Source organism: Rhipicephalus sanguineus, chromosome 10, assembly GCF_013339695.2.
Source record: "Rhipicephalus sanguineus isolate Rsan-2018 chromosome 10, BIME_Rsan_1.4, whole genome shotgun sequence".
In the NCBI taxonomy this organism is placed as follows: Eukaryota; Metazoa; Arthropoda; class Arachnida; order Ixodida; family Ixodidae; genus Rhipicephalus; species Rhipicephalus sanguineus.
In genome coordinates this window covers 107,963,082-107,988,312 of record NC_051185.1, presented here as the reverse complement: position 1 = coordinate 107,988,312, position 25,231 = coordinate 107,963,082, and the positions used below count along the sequence as shown (strand labels likewise).

Sequence of the window (25,231 nt, the reverse complement as noted above, 5' to 3'; positions counted from 1 at the left end):
TCAAAAACCGAATGCCGTGGGTTAAAGGAAGATCCTTTCTTAATATTCTCTGCAGCACATCCCAAAAAATAAACACCCTCCCAACAATGTAAGAAGACATGATCTACGGTTTCTGGCAGCTTACAAATAATACAATGCGTACCCCAAGGCAGAAAGCATCCCCTTTTCTCCAAAAAAGTTTTTACAGGCAATGTTTCGGTATGCAGTTTAAAGAAAAAAGTTTTGGTTCCCGCCATCACATGCATTTTCTTAACCCTCTTTAAGACATCGCTACCTGGGCCTCCACTGTACAATGATCGGTACAGGGGCACTGGAAAAACAACATCACATAATGCAAATAAAGCTCTTTTCGTTTGACGCGAGAAAGGTACTCCCGCGAAAACCGTACACAAAGGAATCTTACACTGGACACAATTTCCTTAAAATAACCCCCGATCCCTCCCACACAATCTTCAGTTGACACAACATATTCTGGGAGTGCTCTACCCAGTCGCAATTGACATAGTGTGCGAAGGAACGGGTCTGTCACATCCCTAAAAAACATAAATCGGTTAACTAGCTGGCGCAGAAGAGGTGGCCCAGTCCGAGCCCCCCGTCTTTTACCCGTCGAAACAAGTTCGTACGACTGCATCGGTCCCATCCAGAAGCCCAGACAAATATCGCAAATATTCTGTGGAACTTCTGCACATTTGTCCGGGAACAATGCAACACCTGCATGACATACCAGAGCTTGCTGATAAAGAACAGGTTGCAAACGGTGGCCCTGGCAAAGATCGACAAGGTGGCCCCTTTCCACTTCTCCGCTTTCTCCTGTGTTTCTTTAGCCTGCCCTTTCCAATACTGATCGCTGTCGCGATAACAGTCAAGCGGAACGCCCAAGTACTTGCCTGGGGTCGTCACCCAAGGCACGTTAGCAAAGTGGTCTGGTTTAATTGGCCACGATCCATGCCAGAGCCCAAGGCACTTAGACCAGTTGACCCCACTTCCTGTAATTCGGCTGAAATTGCGCACAGTATCAACTGTCTGTATTACGCTGTGTTCGTCCCTTGTAAAAATAGCTACATCGTCTGCATACGCGAGGAGCTTCACTTCGGCTGACAGTAACTGAAAACCATGTATTCTACAGTTATTGATTATTTTCAAGCACAGGGTTTCAATATAAATGCAAAATAACAAGGGGCTGAGGGGGCAACCCTGACGTACCGAACGTTGCACGCTAATGGGGGCCCCCAGACTCTTATTTACAACCAATCTCGTCGTGCAGTTTTGGGTACGCCAGGGCAACACCCTCGCAGATAACGGAACCTAAGTTGACATGGTTTAAAACGGCAAACAAAATCCTATGATCAACACAATCAAACGCCTTTTCTAAATCAATCTGCAGGATGGCAACCCGTCCTTCTGAATAATCACAACACTCGAGAATGCAGCGAGCTTTATGTATGTTTGTCACGATAGATCGCCCTTTGATTCCGCATGTTTGATGTGGCCCGACGATTTCCTTAATCACTGTCTGTAATCTTCGGGCTAAAACCTTCATGTAGACTTTGTATTCGACGTTAGTCAGTGCAATTGGTCTATAGGCTGAAACAAGTTTCTGTTTTTCGGGCTCCTCGGATTTGGGTACGAGTACAGTGTGGGACGACCTATATGACGGAGGCAGTGTTTTTAAACTGTAGGCTTCATTAAAGATAACCGCCAAGATAGGGCTAATTTCAGCCTTAAACTCTTTATAAAAAGCGGCGGTAAATCCATCAGGTCCAGGTGATTTGCCGGGGTTTAACTTGTCGATAGCCTCCTCGACCTCGGCTTCAGTTATCATCCGTTGCAAACTTTCCTTCCTTTCGTCATCCAAGCGGGGTATAACAGGCAGATACTCGCTTTTGAATTGTTCTAAGTCGACGTCATGCAATGCGAACAGCGTCCGATAATGCTCCGTAAAAGCTCTTTTTATGCCGTCTGTGTCTTTTGTTAAGGTACCACCCCATTCTATTTCCTGTATGTGGTTCCTTTCGGCTCGTGCTTTTTCCAGGCCAAGCGCGCGTTTCGTTGGCGCTTCTCCGGCAGCTGTGTCTTCTGCCCTTGCCCTAACAAGCGCACCCCGATAACGCTGCTCGTCCAGTTGCTCTATCTTTTGTTTTACTTTTCTAATATCTTCAATCCATTTTCCTGGGGCTCGGCAATCCTGCTTGAGTAGCTTATCGAGAAGCGCTTTCAACTCAGCCTCTTTTCTTTTCTCGTCATATCGAATACGCGTAGCCCTATCAATTGCTTTTAATTTTAAAGTTTCTTTACACAGTTCCCACTGTTGCCAAATGTGCAAGTTTTTGCTGGGGTCTAGTTTGCCAATTTCCTCCCTAACTGTTAAATTAAAAAGTTCGTCTTGGAGAAGCTTATTATTCAGTTTCCATAAATCCCACGAGAAGGAATTACTCCGCTTTGAACATGCGATAGAGCACTGAACAAAACAGTGATCAGAAAAAGACACCGGCACTACTTCGTAACTGTTACACTGTGGAAGAATGTCGACAGATACGTAAATACGGTCGAGTCTTGCGTGGCTAGTACCTTCGAATCGCGTGTATTTTACGGCACTCTTACTTTGGAAAGTATCTCCGACATCCTCCAGGTCCCAGTTTTCAACTATCCGTGTCAGGGTTTCAGTGCTCCTATCCCTAAATGCACGAGTGCTCGTCTTATCATGCGCACTGAGGACACAGTTGAAGTCACCAAGCATGATTAGCTGCCTTCCTGAACAGAGCCGTCCTTCTATGCCGTGAAAAAACATGGCCCTCTCTTCCATCTTATTGGGCGCGTATACGCACACAATACGCCACGCGTGTCGTAAATCAAGAAGTCGAGAAAGACACACCGGCCCGACGTACACGAATAATGGGCGTTCACCTGGAGCCCCGGCAACTTCTTAACAAAAAGTAAGCATCCGGCCGATGTGCCCACCGCGTGACTGACTACGACAAAAAATCTAGACTCGAAACGTTGCAACATGCTGCCGGTCTCCTCCTCTCCATCGACTTTAGTTTCCTGAACGGCTAACACGTCTATCTCTCGTTCGGTCACAAGTCGGTACAGCTGGCTTTGTTTTCTTTTCCCTGCCAGTCCTCTTACATTTATCGTCGCGACTCTTAACGGGCAGACAGGCGCCATTTTAACGTAAGGAAAAGGAGACCAGCAGCATGGTGCCTACCTCTCGCGTCTAGCACGTGGCTAGACGATGCCGTCGCCGGCGTTGCCATCTGTCGCCGGCACTTGAGCTTGCCCTCCGGGCTCCGCGTTGCCGCCGCGCTTCTCGGAAGACACGTTCGGGCGCGGTCGCAGAGACGACCGCCGTACTTGGGCTGTCTTTGCCGGGGGTTCCTCGACGCCAGGCGCCGTCGGTTGGGTGCCGTCGTCGCTGGTCTCGGGGTGGGGACGCTTCGACGCGGCGGCGGCACTGGTAGGCGTGTGGACGCCACTCTTTTCCGGCTGTGGCTCTTTCAAGGTCTTAATGTCCCCGACCTTGACAGGTGGTTGACTGTCCGTCGCTTTCCCAGTCGACTCGGTTGTCCTAGCTGAGTCAACCGTCGCCCTTTGCTGCGCTGGAACGACACCTTTGCCGGTGTCGCCTCCGGACGAAGCTGCAGGCAGGACCTGTGATGGCGACTGGTTGCCCGATGACCCTGACGAGTCACCTCCACTTTGTTGGACCCCAGGAATATCCGCTTTCGGGGCGTCGTTGCCGGAAGGCGCCGTCTTGTCCTGTGACCCCGCCCGCTTTCCTGTCTCCTCAGTTCCCTTCGCTGCCTCCTCTGCCTCGGCGACGTCCATAAGTTCGTCGTTGTCGTCCGCTCTTGGAAGCCCGGTCGCCGACGCGTAGGTACGGACGCAGTCCACGTCCGCATGTCCGTAGCGTCTGCACTTCGAGCAGCGTGGCACCTTGCAGTCTCGGCGAACGTGACCCGTGCCGTGGCAACGCAGGCATTGCATCGCCCTCCCGGGCACAACCACGAGGGCCAACTCGCCAGCGACTCTAACCTGGTGGGGCAGGTCGTCCACCTTGACGCCAGGCTTCAACTTGAGGAGCACGCTCCTGGTGGTTGAGCCCTTTTCCCGCATGCCCTGGACGCGCCAACGCTCTCGCGTCACCTCGGTGACGTTTCCGAACGCAGCGAAGGCTGTTCGGATGTCTTCGTCCTGCACGCCGTACAGCAGCCAATGCAGGCGAAGTTTCACCTGCTGGTCTTCCGGGTCGAAAATGACACACCGGCGCCCTTTCACTTCAGCTCCTTCAACGCAGCCAGTTTCTTCGTGGCTTCTCCGGTGTTGAGGGTCACCGCCCAGACGTGGTTAATCTGGTACGCCCCCAACGCCACCACGTCGGGGAGCACACCAGCAGTGACAAGGGCGTCTCGGAAGTCTTCGACCCTGTAGGGCCTCTCACGCACGTCACCGTGCAAGAACAGGGTGTTGTTAACAACACGACCGGTGGGCAAAGTAGGCAGTACAATCTCGTAATCCTTATCGTCGTTGACAGTGATCCTGTTACCGCGGCCGGCACGGGCCGCTATCGCCGCTCCATCGGAGCCGTTCATCCTGCGTCCGTTCGCTGGCGCGGCCGGAAGTAGAATGAGCATGGTATGGCCGATGGCGGGAGACACCGCTTTACGACTCTACTTGTAACTACCAATGTGCTCTTGTCAATAACATCAATGTGTAATTATTGAAGTGTGACTAATGAGTGCGACTAATAAAAATAAAAAAACAGCAGTATACATTGTAGAGAATAACTAAAAAAGCAGAAAAAAAAGAAGGTGCCATCAGCACTCGGTGTTCCCAGGTGGTCTCCCTCCCAAGTACTGACCGAGCCCAATGCTGCTTAGCTTCGGGGATCGGACGAGAACCGGCGCATTCAGCATGGTATGGCCGATGGCGGGAGACACCGCTTTACGACTCTACTTGTAACTACCAATGTGCTCTTGTCAATAACATCAATGTGTAATTATTGAAGTGTGACTAATGAGTGCGACTAATAAAAATAAAAAAACAGCAGTATACATTGTAGAGAATAACTAAAAAAGCAGAAAAAAAAGAAGGTGCCATCAGCACTCGGTGTTCCCAGGTGGTCTCCCTCCCAAGTACTGACCGAGCCCAATGCTGCTTAGCTTCGGGGATCGGACGAGAACCGGCGCATTCAGCATGGTATGGCCGATGGCGGGAGACACCGCTTTACGACTCTACTTGTAACTACCAATGTGCTCTTGTCAATAACATCAATGTGTAATTATTGAAGTGTGACTAATGAGTGCGACTAATAAAAATAAAAAAACAGCAGTATACATTGTAGAGAATAACTAAAAAAGCAGAAAAAAAAGAAGGTGCCATCAGCACTCGGTGTTCCCAGGTGGTCTCCCTCCCAAGTACTGACCGAGCCCAATGCTGCTTAGCTTCGGGGATCGGACGAGAACCGGCGCATTCAGCATGGTATGGCCGATGGCGGGAGACACCGCTTTACGACTCTACTTGTAACTACCAATGTGCTCTTGTCAATAACATCAATGTGTAATTATTGAAGTGTGACTAATGAGTGCGACTAATAAAAATAAAAAAACAGCAGTATACATTGTAGAGAATAACTAAAAAAGCAGAAAAAAAAGAAGGTGCCATCAGCACTCGGTGTTCCCAGGTGGTCTCCCTCCCAAGTACTGACCGAGCCCAATGCTGCTTAGCTTCGGGGATCGGACGAGAACCGGCGCATTCAGCATGGTATGGCCGATGGCGGGAGACACCGCTTTACGACTCTACTTGTAACTACCAATGTGCTCTTGTCAATAACATCAATGTGTAATTATTGAAGTGTGACTAATGAGTGCGACTAATAAAAATAAAAAAACAGCAGTATACATTGTAGAGAATAACTAAAAAAGCAGAAAAAAAAGAAGGTGCCATCAGCACTCGGTGTTCCCAGGTGGTCTCCCTCCCAAGTACTGACCGAGCCCAATGCTGCTTAGCTTCGGGGATCGGACGAGAACCGGCGCATTCAGCATGGTATGGCCGATGGCGGGAGACACCGCTTTACGACTCTACTTGTAACTACCAATGTGCTCTTGTCAATAACATCAATGTGTAATTATTGAAGTGTGACTAATGAGTGCGACTAATAAAATAAAAAAACAGCAGTATACATTGTAGAGAATAACTAAAAAAGCAGAAAAAAAAGAAGGTGCCATCAGCACTCGGTGTTCCCAGGTGGTCTCCCTCCCAAGTACTGACCGAGCCCAATGCTGCTTAGCTTCGGGGATCGGACGAGAACCGGCGCATTCAGCATGGTATGGCCGATGGCGGGAGACACCGCTTTACGACTCTACTTGTAACTACCAATGTGCTCTTGTCAATAACATCAATGTGTAATTATTGAAGTGTGACTAATGAGTGCGACTAATAAAAATAAAAAAACAGCAGTATACATTGTAGAGAATAACTAAAAAAGCAGAAAAAAAAGAAGGTGCCATCAGCACTCGGTGTTCCCAGGTGGTCTCCCTCCCAAGTACTGACCGAGCCCAATGCTGCTTAGCTTCGGGGATCGGACGAGAACCGGCGCATTCAGCATGGTATGGCCGATTTTTTTTTTTTTTTTTTTCTTTATTACCTGGCTTTGGTACACAGCACATAATACACACAACACTGGTGTAAAAACCACCCGATGTACAAAGTACATATGGTGACTGTGTAATCAACCAGCATGGTGCTGGTATCGTCAAGTTAAAATTCGGGCAATGTCACCAGCGGCTGTAGTCTTGACAGCCATTCGGGTGGTTCCGGTTCCGCTTTATATAATTCTATAAACCAATCAATACTCTCCCTGAAGTACGCTCGTGCAGGCCGCGCATCTTTATCGAAATGGTAGCCTGCCATTCGCGATCTCCACAAGGAGTGGAGGCCCAGGAGCATAATTGCATCGAAAGGAACCCCATCTTCATTGTTTACGCACAAAAACCGAATGCCATACGGGTGCAGCGGGAACTCTTTCTTGACAGATCTCTGCAAAACGTCCCAAAAATAAACCCCCTCCCAACAGTGCAAAAAAACATGATCTATGGTTTCCGGCAATTTACAAATTAAACAATGAGTACCCCATGGCAAAAAACAACCCCTTTTCTCCAAAAAAGATTTAACAGGCAACGTTCCGGTATGCAGTTTAAAGAAAAAGGTCTTTGTTCCCGGCTGCACACGCATTTTTTTTACTCTCTTTAAAACGTTGCTACCTGGGCCTCCACTGTACAAGGACCTGTACAACGGCACTGGAAAGACGATGTCGCATAAGGCAAAATAAAGTTCTTTTCGTTTTACACTCCAAAGGTACTCCCTTGAAAATCTCACAGTGAGAAACCTGATACTAAACACAATTTCTTTAAAGAAAGCCCCAATCCCTCCCACAAAATCCTCGGTAGTCACTACATACTCTGGGAGACATCTACCAAGTCGCAATTGACACAGTGTTCGCAGGAAAGGATCGGTGACATCTCTAAAAAACAAAAACCGGTTGACCAGCTGCCGTAAAAACAAGTGACCGAGTCCCAGTCCCCCGTCCTTAACCCGTCGAAACAAGTTGGTACGGCTGCATCGCTCCCACTCAGAAGCCCAGACAAATATGGCAAATATTCTGTGAAACTTCTGCACATTAGTCCGGGAGCAATGCAGCACCTGCATCACGTACCACAACTTGCTGATAAAAAACAAGTTACAAACAGTGGCTCTGGCAAAGATCGATATGGCGGCTCCTTTCCACTTATCTGCCCTCTCCCGTATATCTTTCGCCTGACCCTTCCAATAATGATCGCTGTCGCGATAACCATCGAGCGGGACGCCCAAATACCTGCCCGGGGTCGTCACCCAAGGCACGTTAGCGAAGTGGTCAGGTTTGGTTAGCCACGATCCGTGCCAGAGCCCTAGAGACTTCGACCAGTTAACTCCGCTGCCTGTAGCTTGGCTGAATGTACGCACGGTTTCTACTGTCTGTGTTATACTACGTTTGTCCCTTGTAAAAATAGCCACATCATCCGCGTACGCAAGCAGCTTAACTTCTGCTGCTTGTAACTGAAAACCGTTGATGCTATGTTCGTTGACAATTTTCATGCAGAGAGTTTCAATATACATGCAAAATAACAAAGGGCTGAGGGGGCAACCCTGACGAACCGAACGTTGCACACTAATGGGGGCCCCCAGACTCTTATTCACGATCAACTTTGTAGTGCAGTTTCGGTACGCCAGGGCCACTCCCTCGCAAATAACAGAACCGAGGTTAACATAATTTAACAGAGCAAACAAAATTCTATGGTCAACACAATCGAACGCCTTTTGAAAATCAATCTGTAAGATGGCAACTCGCTCATCTGAATAATCACAACATTCGAGTATGCTGCGCGCTATGTGAATATTGGTCACAATCGATCGCCCTTTGATACCGCACGTTTGGTGAGGCCCGACGATGTCCTTAATCACAGTCTGTAGTCTTCGAGCCAGAACCTTCATATATATTTTGTATTCTACGTTAGTAAGGGCTATTGGTCTATACCCTGAAACAAATTTTAGCTTATCTGGGTCCTCGGTTTTAGGGATAAGTACTGTGTGGGAAGACCGGTATGACGGTGGCAATGTGTTTAATTTGTACGCTTCATTAAAGATGACTGTGAGTATAGGGCTTATTTCGTGTTTAAACTGTTTATAAAAAGCGGCGGTGAATCCGTCAGGTCCGGGTGATTTTCCAGGATTTAACTTGTCTATTGCTAGTTCAATTTCGGTTGAGGTTATTGGCCTTTGCAAATTCTCCTTTCTTTCATCGTCCACGCGAGGCAAAACAGGCAAATACTCGTTTTTAAATTTTTCCAGGTCTACGTCGTGCGCGGCGAATAATGCCCGATAATGCTCAGTGAAAGCCATTTTAATGTCCTCTGTATCGCCTGTTACCGACCCGCCCCATTCTATCTCATGTATGTGGTTTCTTTCCGCGCGTGCTTTTTCCAAGCACAGCGCTCGCTTCGATGGCGTTTCACCCGCGGCTGTGTCCTCTGCCCTTGCCCTCACCAACGCACCGCGATAACGTTCTTCGTCCAGTTGCTCAATCTTTTGTTTTACTTTTCTGATGTCTTCTGACCATTTTCCGGGGGCTCGGCATTCATGCTTTAGTAGCCTATCAAGAAGCTCTTTCATTTCCGTCTCTTTCTTTCTCTGATCATGCCGAATGCGCGTTGCCCTGTCAATTGCTTTTAATTTTATAGTTTCTTTACACAGCTCCCAGTGTTGCCAAATGTGCAGACTTTTGCTTGGTTCTAATTTGCCAATTTCCTCAATTACACTTGAATTAAATTCTTCATCCTCCAGCAGCTTCCTATTTAATTTCCATGTTTCCCACGAGAAAGAATTGGTTCGCTTCTTATTTCCGATAGAGCATTCCACTAAGCAGTGGTCAGAAAAGGACACCGCGACTACAGCATAACTAGTACATGCCGGCAGGATGTCAACGGATACATAAATGCGGTCAAGTCTCGCATAACTAGGCCCTTCAAAACGCGTGTACTTAATCGCACTCGCATACTGAAGACATTCTGCAACATCCTCAAGATCCCAGTTCTCGAGAATGCGCGTCAAGACATCTGTGCTCTTTTCTCTAAAGCCGCGAGTGCTCGTCTTGTCGTGTGCACTGAGAACGCAGTTAAAGTCGCCCAACAGTATCGTCTGCTTTTCTGCACAGAGTCGTTGTTCTAGGCCGTGAAAAAACAGGGCCCTTTCTTCCACCTTGTTGGGCGCGTACACACACACAATACGCCACTCGACATTATTCAAAGAAAAGTCAAGAACCACACACCGGCCCGTCGCACACGAAAAATGACCATTCACTTGGAGCTCCGGCAACTTCTTCACAAAAAGTACGCAGCCGGCCGATGTGCCCAGTGCGTGGCTGACCACAACAAAAAACCTAGACGTGAAACGTCGCACCATGCTGCCGGTCTCTTCTTCACCATCAACTTTCGTTTCCTGCACCGCCAGCACATCTATGTCGCGTTCCGTTAAAAGTCGGTAAAGCTGGCCCTGCTTTCTTTTTCCCGCCAGTCCTCTAACGTTTAGGGTTGCAACTTTTAACGGACATGCAGGAGCCATTTTAACGAAAAGAAGAGAGACCAGCAGCACTGTGCTTACCTCTCACGTCTAGCGCGGGGCTAGACGACGCCATCGCCGGCGGTGCCGTCCGGCGCCGGCACTTGAACTTGCCCGACTGGCTCGGCGTTGCCTCCTCGCCTGTCGGACGGAACGTTGGGGCGCGGACGAAGGGATGACCGCCGTACTTGGGCAGTCTTTGCTGGGGGTTCCTCGACACCCGTCGTCGTCGCTTGAGTCCCGTCGTCGCTGGTATGCGGGTGTGGGCGCTTCGACGCCACGGCGGCGTTGATAGACGTCTGGCCGCCAGGCTTCTCTGCCTGCGGCTCGCTCGGGCTTTTCTGCTCGCCGCCCTTGGTTCCTGGCGAGCTCTCCGTCGCTTTGCCCGTCGTGTCGCTCGACCCAGCCGCATTACCCGCCGCTCGTTGGCGCGTCGGTTCAGGAACCTGGCGGGTGTCAGCTCCTAAGGACGCTGGCAGGACCTGTGTTATCGGCGGGGTGCCTTTTGAGCCAGACGAGTCACCTGACGCTTCTTGTTCAGCCGGGCCAGCCCCTTTCGAGGCTTCACCGCTGGAAGGCGCCGATGTGTCCGGTTGACCCGCCTGCTTTCTCGCCTCGTCAGTCCCCCTCGCTGCCTCCTCGGCCTCGGCGACGTCCATGAGCTCGTTGTGCTCGTCAGCCCTTGGCAGTCCGGTCGCCGACGCGTAGGTGCGGACGCAGTCCGCGTCTGCATGTCCATAGCGCCTGCACTTCGAACAGCGGGGCACCTTGCAGTCTCGGCGAACATGACCCGTGCCGTGGCAACGCAGGCATTGCATTGCCCTCCCGGGCACCACCACGAGGGCCAATTCGCCGGCGACTCTAACCTGGTGGGGCAGGTCGTCCACCTTCAGTCCAGGCTTCAACTTGAGGAGCACGCTCCTGGTGGTTGAGCCCTTTTCCCGCATGCCCTGGACGCGCCAACGCTCACGCGTCACCTCGGTGACGTTTCCGAACGCCGCGAAAGCTGTCCGTACGTCTTCGTCCTGCACACCGTAGAGCAGCCAGTGCAGGCGAATTTTCACCCGTTGGTCTTCAGGGTCGAAAATGACGCACCGGCGCCCTTTCACCTTGAGCTCCTTCAACGCGGCCAGTTTCTTTGTAGCTTCTCCGGTGTTGAGGGTCACCGCCCAGACATGGTTAATCTGGTACGCCCCCAACGCCACCACGTCGGGGAGCACACCAGCGGTGACCAGGGCGTCTCGGAAGTCTTCGACCCTGTAGGGCCTCTCACGCACGTCACCGTGCAAAAACAACGTGTTGTGAACAACACGACCGGTAGGCAGAGTGGGCAGCACAATTTCGTATTCCTTATCATCGTCGACGGTGATCCTGTTTCCGCGGCTGGCTTGGGCCGCTATCGCCGCTCCATCGGAGCCGTTCATTCTGCGTCCGTTCGCTGGCGCGCCCGGAAGTAGAATGAGCATGGTATGGCCGATGGCGGGAGACACCGCTTTACGACTCTACTTGTAACTACCAATGTGCTCTTGTCAATAACATCAATGTGTAATTATTGAAGTGTGACTAATGAGTGCGACTAATAAAAATAAAAAAACAGCAGTATACATTGTAGAGAATAACTAAAAAAGCAGAAAAAAAAGAAGGTGCCATCAGCACTCGGTGTTCCCAGGTGGTCTCCCTCCCAAGTACTGACCGAGCCCAATGCTGCTTAGCTTCGGGGATCGGACGAGAACCGGCGCATTCAGCATGGTATGGCCGATGGCGGGAGACACCGCTTTACGACTCTACTTGTAACTACCAATGTGCTCTTGTCAATAACATCAATGTGTAATTATTGAAGTGTGACTAATGAGTGCGACTAATAAAAATAAAAAAAACAGCAGTATACATTGTAGAGAATAACTAAAAAAGCAGAAAAAAAAGAAGGTGCCATCAGCACTCGGTGTTCCCAGGTGGTCTCCCTCCCAAGTACTGACCGAGCCCAATGCTGCTTAGCTTCGGGGATCGGACGAGAACCGGCGCATTCAGCATGGTATGGCCGATTTTTTTTTTTTTTCTTTATTACCTGTCTTAGGTACACAACATATATTACATTCAACACTTGTAAAAACACCCAATGTACACAGTACATACGGTGACTGAGCTGTCAACCAGCGTCACGCTGGTGTCGTCATATTAAAATTCGCGTAATGTCACCAGCGGCTCTACTGTTGGGAGCCACTCTGGTGGTTCCGGTGCTGCCTTATGAATTTCTAGAAACAAATGAATACTTTCTCTAAAGTAGGCTCGTGCAGGCCGAGCATCTTTATCAAAGTGATAACCTGCCATTCTCGATCGCCACAAAGAGTGGAGGCCCAAGAGCATGATGGTGTCTAGAGGAACCCCGTATTCATTGTCGACATTCAAAAACCTAATGCCGTACGGGTCCAGAGGTAAATCTTTCTTAATAGTTCTTTGTAAGACATCCCAAAAATAAACCCCTTCCCAACAATGCAAAAAAACATGATCTATTGTTTCTGGTACCTTGCAAATTAAACAGTGTGTACCCCACGGCAAAAAGCATCCCTTTCGCTCTAAAAAAGTTTTGACCGGTAACGTTCCTGAATGAACCTTAAAGAAGAATGTTTTTGTTCCGGGCTGCACATGCATTTTTTTAACTCTCTTTAACACATTGCTACCTGGGCCTCCACTGTACAATGACCTATACAACGGCATAGGCAAGACAACATCACAAAGAGCAAAGTAAAGTTCCTTTCGTTTCACATTGGCTAGATATTCTCTCGAAAACCGTACGGTAAGAAATTTCACACTCGACACTATTTCTTTATAAAAGCCACCAATCCCTCCTACACACTCCTCAGTTGAGACAACATACTCAGGCAACAGTCTACCTAGTCGCAATTGGCATATGGTGCGCAAGAAAGGATCACTGACATCCCTAAAGAACAAAAACCTGTTAACGAGCTGACGGAAGAAGAGGTGACCCAGTCCGAGCCCCCCGTCTTTTACCCGTCGGAACAAGTTTGTACGGCTGCACCGTTCCCACCCAGAAGCCCAGACAAACGTGGCAAATATCCTGTGGAACTTTTGCACGTTAGTCCGTGAGCAATGCAGCACCTGCATAACGTACCACAGCTTGCTGATGAAAAACAGGTTGCAAATAGTGGCTCTGGCAAAGATCGATAGGGCACCTGCTTTCCACTTCTCTGCTTTCTCTTGCGTATCCTTAGCCTGACTTTTCCAATAGTGATCGCTGTCGCGATAACACTCCAGCGGGACGCCCAAGTACTTGCCCGGGGTCGTCACCCAGGGCACGTTAGCAAAGTGGTCTGGTTTCGATGGCCACGATCCGTGCCAGAGCCCTAGACACTTGGACCAGTTAACACCGCTCCCTGTAGCTTGACTGAAATCACGCACAGTTTTGACAGCCAGTTCTATACTGTGTTGGTCCTTTGTGAAAACGGCTACATCGTCTGCATACGCAAGCAGCTTGACTTCAGCTGCATGTAGCCGGAAACCATTGATTCTGTTGTTGTTGATTACCTTCAAACACAAGGTTTCAATATAAAGACAAAATAACAGGGGGCTGAGGGGGCAACCCTGCCGAACCGAACGTTGCACACTAATGGGGGCCCCCACACTCTTATTTACTATCAACCTGGTCGTGCAGTTTCGGTACGCCAGGGCCACTCCCTCGCAGATGACAGAACCGAGGTTAGCGTGATTTAATACAGCAAACAAAATTTTGTGATCAACGCAATCAAAAGCCTTTTCCAGATCTAACTGTAATATGGCAACATGCTCATATGAAAAATCACAATATTCCAGTATGCTCCGCGCTTTATGAATGTTTAAGACAATAGATCGCCCTTTGATGCCACATGTCTGGTGAGGCCCGACGATGTACTTTATGACTGTCTGCAATCTTCGAGCCAATACTTTCATATAAATTTTATACTCAACGTTGGTTAGGGCTATGGGTCGATACGCTGTTAGAGATCTGAGTTTATGTACATCCTCGGTCTTGGGTATGAGAACAGTGTGGGAAGACCTGTATGATGGAGGCAATGTGTTCAATTTATACGCTTCGTTAAATATAACCGTTAGGATCGGGCTAATTTCGCGTTTAAACATTTTATAAAAGGCGGCAGTGAATCCATCCGGTCCTGGGGACTTTCCAGGATTTAACTTGTCTATAGCGTGCTCCACTTCGGCCACTGTTATTGCACGCTCTAAACTTTCCTTCCTTTCGTCGTCCAGACGGGGTAAACCAGACAGAAATTCATTTTTGAAACTTTCAAAGTCTACGTCGTGCAATGCGAATAGCGCCCGATAATGTTCCGTGAAAGCTCTTTTAATGTCATCTGTATCTTTTGATAAGGTACCACCCCATTCTATTTCGTGTATGTGGTTCCTTTCGGCGTGCGCTTTTTCTAGGCATAGCGCGCGTTTCGTAGGCGTTTCGCCTGCAGCGGTGTCCTCTGCCCTTGCCCTCAGCAGCGCACCCCGATAACGTTCTTCGTCCAGCTGCTCTAACTTTTGTTTTATTTTTCTGATGTCTTCTTTCCAATTTCCAGGGGCTCGGCATTCCTGCTTGAGTAGTTTATCAAGCAGCGCTTTTAATTCAGCCTCTTTCCGTTTCTCGTTATACCGAATGCACGAAGCCCTGTTAATTGCTTTTAATTTTAAAGTTTCTTTGAGTAGCTCCCACTGTTGCCAAATGTGCAGGCTTTCACTAGGGTCTAATTTGTTAATTTCCTCCATTACATACGAATTATATTCTTCATCCTCCAGGAGCTTGCCATTTAATTTCCAGGTTTCCCACGAAAAAGAGTTGTTTCTCTTGGTAATTCCGATAGAGCACTGAACTAAGCAGTGGTCAGAAAAGGACACCGGCACTACCTCGTAACTAGCACATTCAGGAAGTACTTCGACTGATACATAAATACGGTCGAGTCGTGCATAGCTTGGGCCTTCGAAACGCGTATACTTCAGTACACCCGAACAGTGGAAACTTTCGGCAACGTCCTCAAGATCACAGTTCTCAACGATTCTCAATAACACATCTGTGCTCTGATCTCTAAAAGACCGAGCGCTCGTTTTGTCGTGGGAACTGAGGACGCAGTTGAAATCCCCTAACAATACTAGCTTCCTTCCTGCACTTAGCCGTTGCTCAAGGCTACCAAAGAACAGGGCCCTATCTTCAGCCTTGTTGGGCGCATATGCGCATACGACACGCCACTCGGTGTTGTACATTGAGAAGTCAAGAGAGGCACACCGACCCGACGCACACGAAAAGTGAGCGTTCACCTGAAGCCCCGGCAACTTCTTAACGAAAAGTAAGCATCCAGCCGATGTGCCCACTGCATGACTAACAACGACAAAAAATCTAGACGCGAAACGCTGCACCATGCCGCTGGTCTCCTCCTCGCCGTCGACTTTCGTTTCCTGAACTGCAAGCACGTCTATCTCTCGTTCCGTTAGAAGTCGGTAAACCTGGCTTTGCTTTCTTTTTCCTGCCAGTCCTCTAACGTTTATGGTCGCGACCTTTAACGGGCAGTCAGGCGCCATTTTACCGAAAAGAAAAGGGACCAGCGGCACAATGCCTACCTCTCGCGTCTAGCACGTGGCTAGACGATGCCGTCGCCGGCGTTGCCATCCGGCGCAGGTACTTGGACTTGCCCCACGTGCTCCGCGTTGCCGCCGCGCTTGTCGGCCGGAACGTTGGGGCGCGGTCGAAGGGATGACCGCCGTACTTGGGCGCTCTTGGCGGGTGGTTCCTCGTTGGCAATTACGGTCGCTTCAGTACCATCGTTGCTGGTCGTGGGGTGGGGGCGCTTGGAGGCCGCGGTGACATTGAGCGGCGTGTGAACGCCACTCTTCTCCGGTTGTGGCTCGTTCAAGTTTGTAGGTTCGCCAACCTTGGGTGCTGGTGAACTTGACGTGACTGCCGGCGACGCGTCGGTTGACACACTCGACTCGCCCGCCCCTCTATGAAGCGTTGGTGCCTTGCCCTTTCGGGTATCGCCTCCTGACGCCGCTGGGACGACTTGTGTTGCTGGCTGGTGGCCCTTTGTCCCCGACATGTCGCCTACAGCTGGTTGGTCCACCGGCCCGTCTCCTTTCGGGGCGTCACCGCTGGAAGGCGTCGACGTGTCCTCTGGTCGTGACCGCTTTCCTGCCTCGTCGATTCCCCTCGCAGCCTCCTCCGCCTCGGCGACGTCCATGAGCTCTTCATTTTCGTCGTCCTTTGGCCGCCCGGTCGCCGACGCGTAGGTTCGGACGCAGTCCGCGTCCGCGTGTCCGTAACGCCGGCACTTCGAACACCGGGGCACCCTGCAGTCCCGGCGAACGTGTCCCGTGCCGTGGCAGCGCAGGCACTGCATTGCACGCCCGGGCACCACCACGAGGGCCAACTCGCCGGCGACACGAACCTGGTGGGGCAGGTCGTCGACCCTTACTCCCGCCTTCAGCTTCAGCAACACAGTCCTTGTGGTGGAGCCCTTCTCTCGCATGCCTTGTACGCGCCAACGCTCTCGGGTAACCTCGGTGACGTTCCCGAATGCAGCGAAAGCGGTCCGGATGTCGTCATCTTGGACGCCGTGAAGCATCCAATGCAGGCGCAGTTTGACCTGCTGGTCCTCAGGGTCGAAAACCACACACCGGCGGCCTTTGACCTTCAGCTCCTTAACCGCTGCTAACTTCTTCGTGGCTTCACCGGTTTTCAGTGTCACCGCCCAGACGTGGTTGATCTGGTACGCCCCTAACGCCACGACGTCAGGGAGCACACCAGCCGCGGCGAGGGCGTCTCGGAAATCTTCCACCTTGTACGGCCGCTCACGCACGTCTCCGTGCAAAAACAACGTGTTGAGAACAACACGGCCAGTGGGCAGAGTAGGCAGCACAATCTCGTAAGCGTTATCTTCTTCGACAGCCATCCTGTTACCGCGGCCGGCACGGGCCGCTATCGCCGCTCCATCGGAGCCGTTCATCCTGCGTCCGTTCGCTTGCGCGGCCGGAAGTAGAATGCATGGTATGGCCGATGGCGGGAGACACCGCTTTACGACTCTACTTGTAACTACCAATGTGCTCTTGTCAATAACATCAATGTGTAATTATTGAAGTGTGACTAATGAGTGCGACTAATAAAAATAAAAAAACAGCAGTATACATTGTAGAGAATAACTAAAAAAGCAGAAAAAAAAGAAGGTGCCATCAGCACTCGGTGTTCCCAGGTGGTCTCCCTCCCAAGTACTGACCGAGCCCAATGCTGCTTAGCTTCGGGGATCGGACGAGAACCGGCGCATTCAGCATGGTATGGCCGATGGCGGGAGACACCGCTTTACGACTCTACTTGTAACTACCAATGTGCTCTTGTCAATAACATCAATGTGTAATTATTGAAGTGTGACTAATGAGTGCGACTAATAAAAATAAAAAAACAGCAGTATACATTGTAGAGAATAACTAAAAAAGCAGAAAAAAAAGAAGGTGCCATCAGCACTCGGTGTTCCCAGGTGGTCTCCCTCCCAAGTACTGACCGAGCCCAATGCTGCTTAGCTTCGGGGATCGGACGAGAACCGGCGCATTCAGCATGGTATGGCCGATGGCGGGAGACACCGCTTTACGACTCTACTTGTAACTACCAATGTGCTCTTGTCAATAACATCAATGTGTAATTATTGAAGTGTGACTAATGAGTGCGACTAATAAAAATAAAAAAACAGCAGTATACATTGTAGAGAATAACTAAAAAAGCAGAAAAAAAAGAAGGTGCCATCAGCACTCGGTGTTCCCAGGTGGTCTCCCTCCCAAGTACTGACCGAGCCCAATGCTGCTTAGCTTCGGGGATCGGACGAGAACCGGCGCATTCAGCATGGTATGGCCGATGGCGGGAGACACCGCTTTACGACTCTACTTGTAACTACCAATGTGCTCTTGTCAATAACATCAATGTGTAATTATTGAAGTGTGACTAATGAGTGCGACTAATAAAAATAAAAAAAACAGCAGTATACATTGTAGAGAATAACTAAAAAAGCAGAAAAAAAAGAAGGTGCCATCAGCACTCGGTGTTCCCAGGTGGTCTCCCTCCCAAGTACTGACCGAGCCCAATGCTGCTTAGCTTCGGGGATCGGACGAGAACCGGCGCATTCAGCATGGTATGGCCGATTTTTTTTTTTTTTTTTTTCTTTATTACCTGGCTTTGGTACACAGCACATAATACACAACACTGGTGTAAAAACCACCCGATGTACAAAGTACATATGGTGACTGTGTAATCAACCAGCATGGTGCTGGTATCGTCAAGTTAAAATTCGGGCAATGTCACCAGCGGCTGTAGTCTTGACAGCCATTCGGGTGGTTCCGGTTCCGCTTTATATAATTCTATAAACCAATCAATACTCTCCCTGAAGTACGCTCGTGCAGGCCGCGCATCTTTATCGAAATGGTAGCCTGCCATTCGCGATCTCCACAAGGAGTGGAGGCCCAGGAGCATAATTGCATCGAAAGGAACCCCATCTTCATTGTTTACGCACAAAAACCGAATGCCATACGGGTGCAGCGGGAACTCTTTCTTGACAGATCTCTGCAAAACGTCCCAAAAATAAACCCCCTCCCAACAGTGCAAAAAAACATGATCTATGGTTTCCGGCAATTTACAAATTAAACAATGAGTACCCCATGGCAAAAAACAACCCCTTTTCTCCAAAAAAGATTTAACAGGCAACGTTCCGGTATGCAGTTTAAAGAAAAAGGTCTTTGTTCCCGGCTGCACACGCATTTTTTTTACTCTCTTTAAAACGTTGCTACCTGGGCCTCCACTGTACAAGGACCTGTACAACGGCACTGGAAAGACGATGTCGCATAAGGCAAAATAAAGTTCTTTTCGTTTTACACTCCAAAGGTACTCCCTTGAAAATCTCACAGTGAGAAACCTGATACTAAACACAATTTCTTTAAAGAAAGCCCCAATCCCTCCCACAAAATCCTCGGTAGTCACTACATACTCTGGGAGACATCTACCAAGTCGCAATTGACACAGTGTTCGCAGGAAAGGATCGGTGACATCTCTAAAAAACAAAAACCGGTTGACCAGCTGCCGTAAAAACAAGTGACCGAGTCCCAGTCCCCCGTCCTTAACCCGTCGAAACAAGTTGGTACGGCTGCATCGCTCCCACTCAGAAGCCCAGACAAATATGGCAAATATTCTGTGAAACTTCTGCACATTAGTCCGGGAGCAATGCAGCACCTGCATCACGTACCACAACTTGCTGATAAAAAACAAGTTACAAACAGTGGCTCTGGCAAAGATCGATATGGCGGCTCCTTTCCACTTATCTGCCCTCTCCCGTATATCTTTCGCCTGACCCTTCCAATAATGATCGCTGTCGCGATAACCATCGAGCGGGACGCCCAAATACCTGCCCGGGGTCGTCACCCAAGGCACGTTAGCGAAGTGGTCAGGTTTGGTTAGCCACGATCCGTGCCAGAGCCCTAGAGACTTCGACCAGTTAACTCCGCTGCCTGTAGCTTGGCTGAATGTACGCACGGTTTCTACTGTCTGTGTTATACTACGTTTGTCCCTTGTAAAAATAGCCACATCATCCGCGTACGCAAGCAGCTTAACTTCTGCTGCTTGTAACTGAAAACCGTTGATGCTATGTTCGTTGACAATTTTCATGCAGAGAGTTTCAATATACATGCAAAATAACAAAGGGCTGAGGGGGCAACCCTGACGAACCGAACGTTGCACACTAATGGGGGCCCCCAGACTCTTATTCACGATCAACTTTGTAGTGCAGTTTCGGTACGCCAGGGCCACTCCCTCGCAAATAACAGAACCGAGGTTAACATAATTTAACAGAGCAAACAAAATTCTATGGTCAACACAATCGAACGCCTTTTGAAAATCAATCTGTAAGATGGCAACTCGCTCATCTGAATAATCACAACATTCGAGTATGCTGCGCGCTATGTGAATATTGGTCACAATCGATCGCCCTTTGATACCGCACGTTTGGTGAGGCCCGACGATGTCCTTAATCACAGTCTGTAGTCTTCGAGCCAGAACCTTCATATATATTTTGTATTCTACGTTAGTAAGGGCTATTGGTCTATACCCTGAAACAAATTTTAGCTTATCTGGGTCCTCGGTTTTAGGGATAAGTACTGTGTGGGAAGACCGGTATGACGGTGGCAATGTGTTTAATTTGTACGCTTCATTAAAGATGACTGTGAGTATAGGGCTTATTTCGTGTTTAAACTGTTTATAAAAAGCGGCGGTGAATCCGTCAGGTCCGGGTGATTTTCCAGGATTTAACTTGTCTATTGCTAGTTCAATTTCGGTTGAGGTTATTGGCCTTTGCAAATTCTCCTTTCTTTCATCGTCCACGCGAGGCAAAACAGGCAAATACTCGTTTTTAAATTTTTCCAGGTCTACGTCGTGCGCGGCGAATAATGCCCGATAATGCTCAGTGAAAGCCATTTTAATGTCCTCTGTATCGCCTGTTACCGACCCGCCCCATTCTATCTCATGTATGTGGTTTCTTTCCGCGCGTGCTTTTTCCAAGCACAGCGCTCGCTTCGATGGCGTTTCACCCGCGGCTGTGTCCTCTGCCCTTGCCCTCACCAACGCACCGCGATAACGTTCTTCGTCCAGTTGCTCAATCTTTTGTTTTACTTTTCTGATGTCTTCTGACCATTTTCCGGGGGCTCGGCATTCATGCTTTAGTAGCCTATCAAGAAGCTCTTTCATTTCCGTCTCTTTCTTTCTCTGATCATGCCGAATGCGCGTTGCCCTGTCAATTGCTTTTAATTTTATAGTTTCTTTACACAGCTCCCAGTGTTGCCAAATGTGCAGACTTTTGCTTGGTTCTAATTTGCCAATTTCCTCAATTACACTTGAATTAAATTCTTCATCCTCCAGCAGCTTCCTATTTAATTTCCATGTTTCCCACGAGAAAGAATTGGTTCGCTTCTTATTTCCGATAGAGCATTCCACTAAGCAGTGGTCAGAAAAGGACACCGCGACTACAGCATAACTAGTACATGCCGGCAGGATGTCAACGGATACATAAATGCGGTCAAGTCTCGCATAACTAGGCCCTTCAAAACGCGTGTACTTAATCGCACTCGCATACTGAAGACATTCTGCAACATCCTCAAGATCCCAGTTCTCGAGAATGCGCGTCAAGACATCTGTGCTCTTTTCTCTAAAGCCGCGAGTGCTCGTCTTGTCGTGTGCACTGAGAACGCAGTTAAAGTCGCCCAACAGTATCGTCTGCTTTTCTGCACAGAGTCGTTGTTCTAGGCCGTGAAAAAACAGGGCCCTTTCTTCCACCTTGTTGGGCGCGTACACACACACAATACGCCACTCGACATTATTCAAAGAAAAGTCAAGAACCACACACCGGCCCGTCGCACACGAAAAATGACCATTCACTTGGAGCTCCGGCAACTTCTTCACAAAAAGTACGCAGCCGGCCGATGTGCCCAGTGCGTGGCTGACCACAACAAAAAACCTAGACGTGAAACGTCGCACCATGCTGCCGGTCTCTTCTTCACCATCAACTTTCGTTTCCTGCACCGCCAGCACATCTATGTCGCGTTCCGTTAAAAGTCGATAAAGCTGGCCCTGCTTTCTTTTTCCCGCCAGTCCTCTAACGTTTAGGGTTGCAACTTTTAACGGGCATGCAGGAGCCATTTTAACGAAAAGAAGAGAGACCAGCAGCACTGTGCTTACCTCTCACGTCTAGCGCGGGGCTAGACGACGCCATCGCCGGCGGTGCCGTCCGGCGCCGGCACTTGAACTTGCCCGACTGGCTCGGCGTTGCCTCCTCGCCTGTCGGACGGAACGTTGGGGCGCGGACGAAGGGATGACCGCCGTACTTGGGCAGTCTTTGCTGGGGGTTCCTCGACACCCGGCGTCGTCGCTTGAGTCCCGTCGTCGCTGGTCTGCGGGTGCGGGCGCTTCGACGCCACGGCGGCGTTGATAGACGTCTGGCCGCCAGGCTTCTCCGCCTGCGGCTCGCTCGGGCTTTTCTGCTCGCCGCCCTTGGTTCCTGGCGAGCTCTCCGTCGCTTTGCCCGTCGTGTCGCTCGACCCAGCCGCATTACCCGCCGCTCGTTGGCGCGTCGGTTCAGGAACCTGGCGGGTGTCAGCTCCTAAGGACGCTGGCAGGACCTGTGTTATCGGCGGGGTGCCTTTTGAGCCAGACGAGTCACCTGACGCTTCTTGTTCAGCCGGGCCAGCCCCTTTCGAGGCTTCACCGCTGGAAGGCGCCGATGTGTCCGGTTGACCCGCCTGCTTTCTCGCCTCGTCAGTCCCCCTCGCTGCCTCCTCGGCCTCGGCGACGTCCATGAGCTCGTTGTGCTCGTCAGCCCTTGGCAGTCCGGTCGCCGACGCGTAGGTGCGGACGCAGTCCGCGTCTGCATGTCCATAGCGCCTGCACTTCGAACAGCGGGGCACCTTGCAGTCTCGGCGAACATGACCCGTGCCGTGGCAACGCAGGCATTGCATTGCCCTCCCGGGCACCACCACGAGGGCCAATTCGCCGGCGACTCTAACCTGGTGGGGCAGGTCGTCCACCTTCAGTCCAGGCTTCAACTTGAGGAGCACGCTCCTGGTGGTTGAGCCCTTTTCCCGCATGCCCTGGACGCGCCAACGCTCACGCGTCACCTCGGTGACGTTTCCGAACGCCGCGAAAGCTGTCCGTACGTCTTCGTCCTGCACACCGTAGAGCAGCCAGTGCAGGCGAATTTTCACCCGTTGGTCTTCAGGGTCGAAAATGACGCACCGGCGCCCTTTCACCTTGAGCTCCTTCAACGCGGCCAGTTTCTTTGTAGCTTCTCCGGTGTTGAGGGTCACCGCCCAGACATGGTTAATCTGGTACGCCCCCAACGCCACCACGTCGGGGAGCACACCAGCGGTGACCAGGGCGTCTCGGAAGTCTTCGACCCTGTAGGGCCTCTCACGCACGTCACCGTGCAAAAACAACGTGTTGTGAACAACACGACCGGTAGGCAGAGTGGGCAGCACAATTTCGTATTCCTTATCATCGTCGACGGTGATCCTGTTTCCGCGGCTGGCTTGGGCCGCTATCGCCGCTCCATCGGAGCCGTTCATTCTGCGTCCGTTCGCTGGCGCGCCCGGAAGTAGAATGAGCATGGTATGGCCGATGGCGGGAGACACCGCTTTACGACTCTACTTGTAACTACCAATGTGCTCTTGTCAATAACATCAATGTGTAATTATTGAAGTGTGACTAATGAGTGCGACTAATAAAAATAAAAAAACAGCAGTATACATTGTAGAGAATAACTAAAAAAGCAGAAAAAAAAGAAGGTGCCATCAGCACTCGGTGTTCCCAGGTGGTCTCCCTCCCAAGTACTGACCGAGCCCAATGCTGCTTAGCTTCGGGGATCGGACGAGAACCGGCGCATTCAGCATGGTATGGCCGATGGCGGGAGACACCGCTTTACGACTCTACTTGTAACTACCAATGTGCTCTTGTCAATAACATCAATGTGTAATTATTGAAGTGTGACTAATGAGTGCGACTAATAAAATAAAAAAACAGCAGTATACATTGTAGAGAATAACTAAAAAAGCAGAAAAAAAAGAAGGTGCCATCAGCACTCGGTGTTCCCAGGTGGTCTCCCTCCCAAGTACTGACCGAGCCCAATGCTGCTTAGCTTCGGGGATCGGACGAGAACCGGCGCATTCAGCATGGTATGGCCGATGGCGGGAGACACCGCTTTACGACTCTACTTGTAACTACCAATGTGCTCTTGTCAATAACATCAATGTGTAATTATTGAAGTGTGACTAATGAGTGCGACTAATAAAAATAAAAAAACAGCAGTATACATTGTAGAGAATAACTAAAAAAGCAGAAAAAAAAGAAGGTGCCATCAGCACTCGGTGTTCCCAGGTGGTCTCCCTCCCAAGTACTGACCGAGCCCAATGCTGCTTAGCTTCGGGGATCGGACGAGAACCGGCGCATTCAGCATGGTATGGCCGATGGCGGGAGACACCGCTTTACGACTCTACTTGTAACTACCAATGTGCTCTTGTCAATAACATCAATGTGTAATTATTGAAGTGTGACTAATGAGTGCGACTAATAAAAATAAAAAAACAGCAGTATACATTGTAGAGAATAACTAAAAAAGCAGAAAAAAAAGAAGGTGCCATCAGCACTCGGTGTTCCCAGGTGGTCTCCCTCCCAAGTACTGACCGAGCCCAATGCTGCTTAGCTTCGGGGATCGGACGAGAACCGGCGCATTCAGCATGGTATGGCCGATGGCGGGAGACACCGCTTTACGACTCTACTTGTAACTACCAATGTGCTCTTGTCAATAACATCAATGTGTAATTATTGAAGTGTGACTAATGAGTGCGACTAATAAAAATAAAAAAACAGCAGTATACATTGTAGAGAATAACTAAAAAAGCAGAAAAAAAAGAAGGTGCCATCAGCACTCGGTGTTCCCAGGTGGTCTCCCTCCCAAGTACTGACCGAGCCCAATGCTGCTTAGCTTCGGGGATCGGACGAGAACCGGCGCATTCAGCATGGTATGGCCGATGGCGGGAGACACCGCTTTACGACTCTACTTGTAACTACCAATGTGCTCTTGTCAATAACATCAATGTGTAATTATTGAAGTGTGACTAATGAGTGCGACTAATAAAAATAAAAAAACAGCAGTATACATTGTAGAGAATAACTAAAAAAGCAGAAAAAAAAGAAGGTGCCATCAGCACTCGGTGTTCCCAGGTGGTCTCCCTCCCAAGTACTGACCGAGCCCAATGCTGCTTAGCTTCGGGGATCGGACGAGAACCGGCGCATTCAGCATGGTATGGCCGATTTTTTTTTTTTTTTTCTTTATTACCTGGCTTTGGTACAAAACACATGAAATAAACAACACTAGAATTAAAACCACCCGATGTACAAAGTACACATGGTGACTGTGTAGTCAACCAGCATGGAGCTGGTGTCGTCTAGTTAAAATTCGGGTAATGTCACCAGCGGCTGTAGTCTTGAGAGCCACTCGGGGGGTTCTGATTCCACTTTATG

General features: G+C 49.8%; 15 non-coding genes and 4 pseudogenes across 15 annotated transcripts; all 19 read right to left on the bottom strand.

Annotated features, from left to right (window-relative positions):
* Positions 1-4,809: 4,809 nt before the first annotated feature.
* Positions 4,810-4,928, bottom strand: LOC119372744 (5S ribosomal RNA). Its single transcript, XR_005179676.1, has one exon. It is a non-coding gene; the product is annotated as a 5S ribosomal RNA (ribosomal RNA).
* Positions 4,929-5,091: 163 nt separating this feature from the next.
* LOC119372742 (5S ribosomal RNA) lies at positions 5,092-5,210 on the bottom strand. Its single transcript, XR_005179674.1, has one exon. It is a non-coding gene; the product is annotated as a 5S ribosomal RNA (ribosomal RNA).
* Positions 5,211-5,373: 163 nt separating this feature from the next.
* Positions 5,374-5,492, bottom strand: LOC119372741 (5S ribosomal RNA). Its single transcript, XR_005179672.1, has one exon. It is a non-coding gene; the product is annotated as a 5S ribosomal RNA (ribosomal RNA).
* A 163-nt stretch (positions 5,493-5,655) lies between these two features.
* Positions 5,656-5,774, bottom strand: LOC119372740 (5S ribosomal RNA). Its single transcript, XR_005179671.1, has one exon. It is a non-coding gene; the product is annotated as a 5S ribosomal RNA (ribosomal RNA).
* A 163-nt stretch (positions 5,775-5,937) lies between these two features.
* LOC119372739 (5S ribosomal RNA) lies at positions 5,938-6,056 on the bottom strand. Its single transcript, XR_005179670.1, has one exon. It is a non-coding gene; the product is annotated as a 5S ribosomal RNA (ribosomal RNA).
* Positions 6,057-6,218: 162 nt separating this feature from the next.
* LOC119372738 (5S ribosomal RNA) lies at positions 6,219-6,337 on the bottom strand. The gene has a single exon (XR_005179669.1). It is a non-coding gene; the product is annotated as a 5S ribosomal RNA (ribosomal RNA).
* Positions 6,338-6,500: 163 nt separating this feature from the next.
* LOC119372797 (5S ribosomal RNA) lies at positions 6,501-6,619 on the bottom strand (annotated as a pseudogene).
* Positions 6,620-11,793: 5,174 nt separating this feature from the next.
* On the bottom strand, positions 11,794-11,912 carry LOC119372736 (5S ribosomal RNA). Its single transcript, XR_005179668.1, has one exon. It is a non-coding gene; the product is annotated as a 5S ribosomal RNA (ribosomal RNA).
* Positions 11,913-12,076: 164 nt separating this feature from the next.
* LOC119372795 (5S ribosomal RNA) lies at positions 12,077-12,195 on the bottom strand (annotated as a pseudogene).
* Positions 12,196-17,359: 5,164 nt separating this feature from the next.
* Positions 17,360-17,478, bottom strand: LOC119372735 (5S ribosomal RNA). The gene has a single exon (XR_005179667.1). It is a non-coding gene; the product is annotated as a 5S ribosomal RNA (ribosomal RNA).
* Positions 17,479-17,641: 163 nt separating this feature from the next.
* On the bottom strand, positions 17,642-17,760 carry LOC119372734 (5S ribosomal RNA). Its single transcript, XR_005179666.1, has one exon. It is a non-coding gene; the product is annotated as a 5S ribosomal RNA (ribosomal RNA).
* A 163-nt stretch (positions 17,761-17,923) lies between these two features.
* On the bottom strand, positions 17,924-18,042 carry LOC119372733 (5S ribosomal RNA). Its single transcript, XR_005179665.1, has one exon. It is a non-coding gene; the product is annotated as a 5S ribosomal RNA (ribosomal RNA).
* Positions 18,043-18,206: 164 nt separating this feature from the next.
* LOC119372794 (5S ribosomal RNA) lies at positions 18,207-18,325 on the bottom strand (annotated as a pseudogene).
* A 5,172-nt stretch (positions 18,326-23,497) lies between these two features.
* Positions 23,498-23,616, bottom strand: LOC119372732 (5S ribosomal RNA). Its single transcript, XR_005179664.1, has one exon. It is a non-coding gene; the product is annotated as a 5S ribosomal RNA (ribosomal RNA).
* Positions 23,617-23,778: 162 nt separating this feature from the next.
* Positions 23,779-23,897, bottom strand: LOC119372730 (5S ribosomal RNA). The gene has a single exon (XR_005179662.1). It is a non-coding gene; the product is annotated as a 5S ribosomal RNA (ribosomal RNA).
* A 163-nt stretch (positions 23,898-24,060) lies between these two features.
* Positions 24,061-24,179, bottom strand: LOC119372729 (5S ribosomal RNA). The gene has a single exon (XR_005179661.1). It is a non-coding gene; the product is annotated as a 5S ribosomal RNA (ribosomal RNA).
* A 163-nt stretch (positions 24,180-24,342) lies between these two features.
* On the bottom strand, positions 24,343-24,461 carry LOC119372728 (5S ribosomal RNA). The gene has a single exon (XR_005179660.1). It is a non-coding gene; the product is annotated as a 5S ribosomal RNA (ribosomal RNA).
* Positions 24,462-24,624: 163 nt separating this feature from the next.
* On the bottom strand, positions 24,625-24,743 carry LOC119372727 (5S ribosomal RNA). The gene has a single exon (XR_005179659.1). It is a non-coding gene; the product is annotated as a 5S ribosomal RNA (ribosomal RNA).
* Positions 24,744-24,906: 163 nt separating this feature from the next.
* Positions 24,907-25,025, bottom strand: LOC119372793 (5S ribosomal RNA; annotated as a pseudogene).
* Positions 25,026-25,231: the final 206 nt, after the last annotated feature.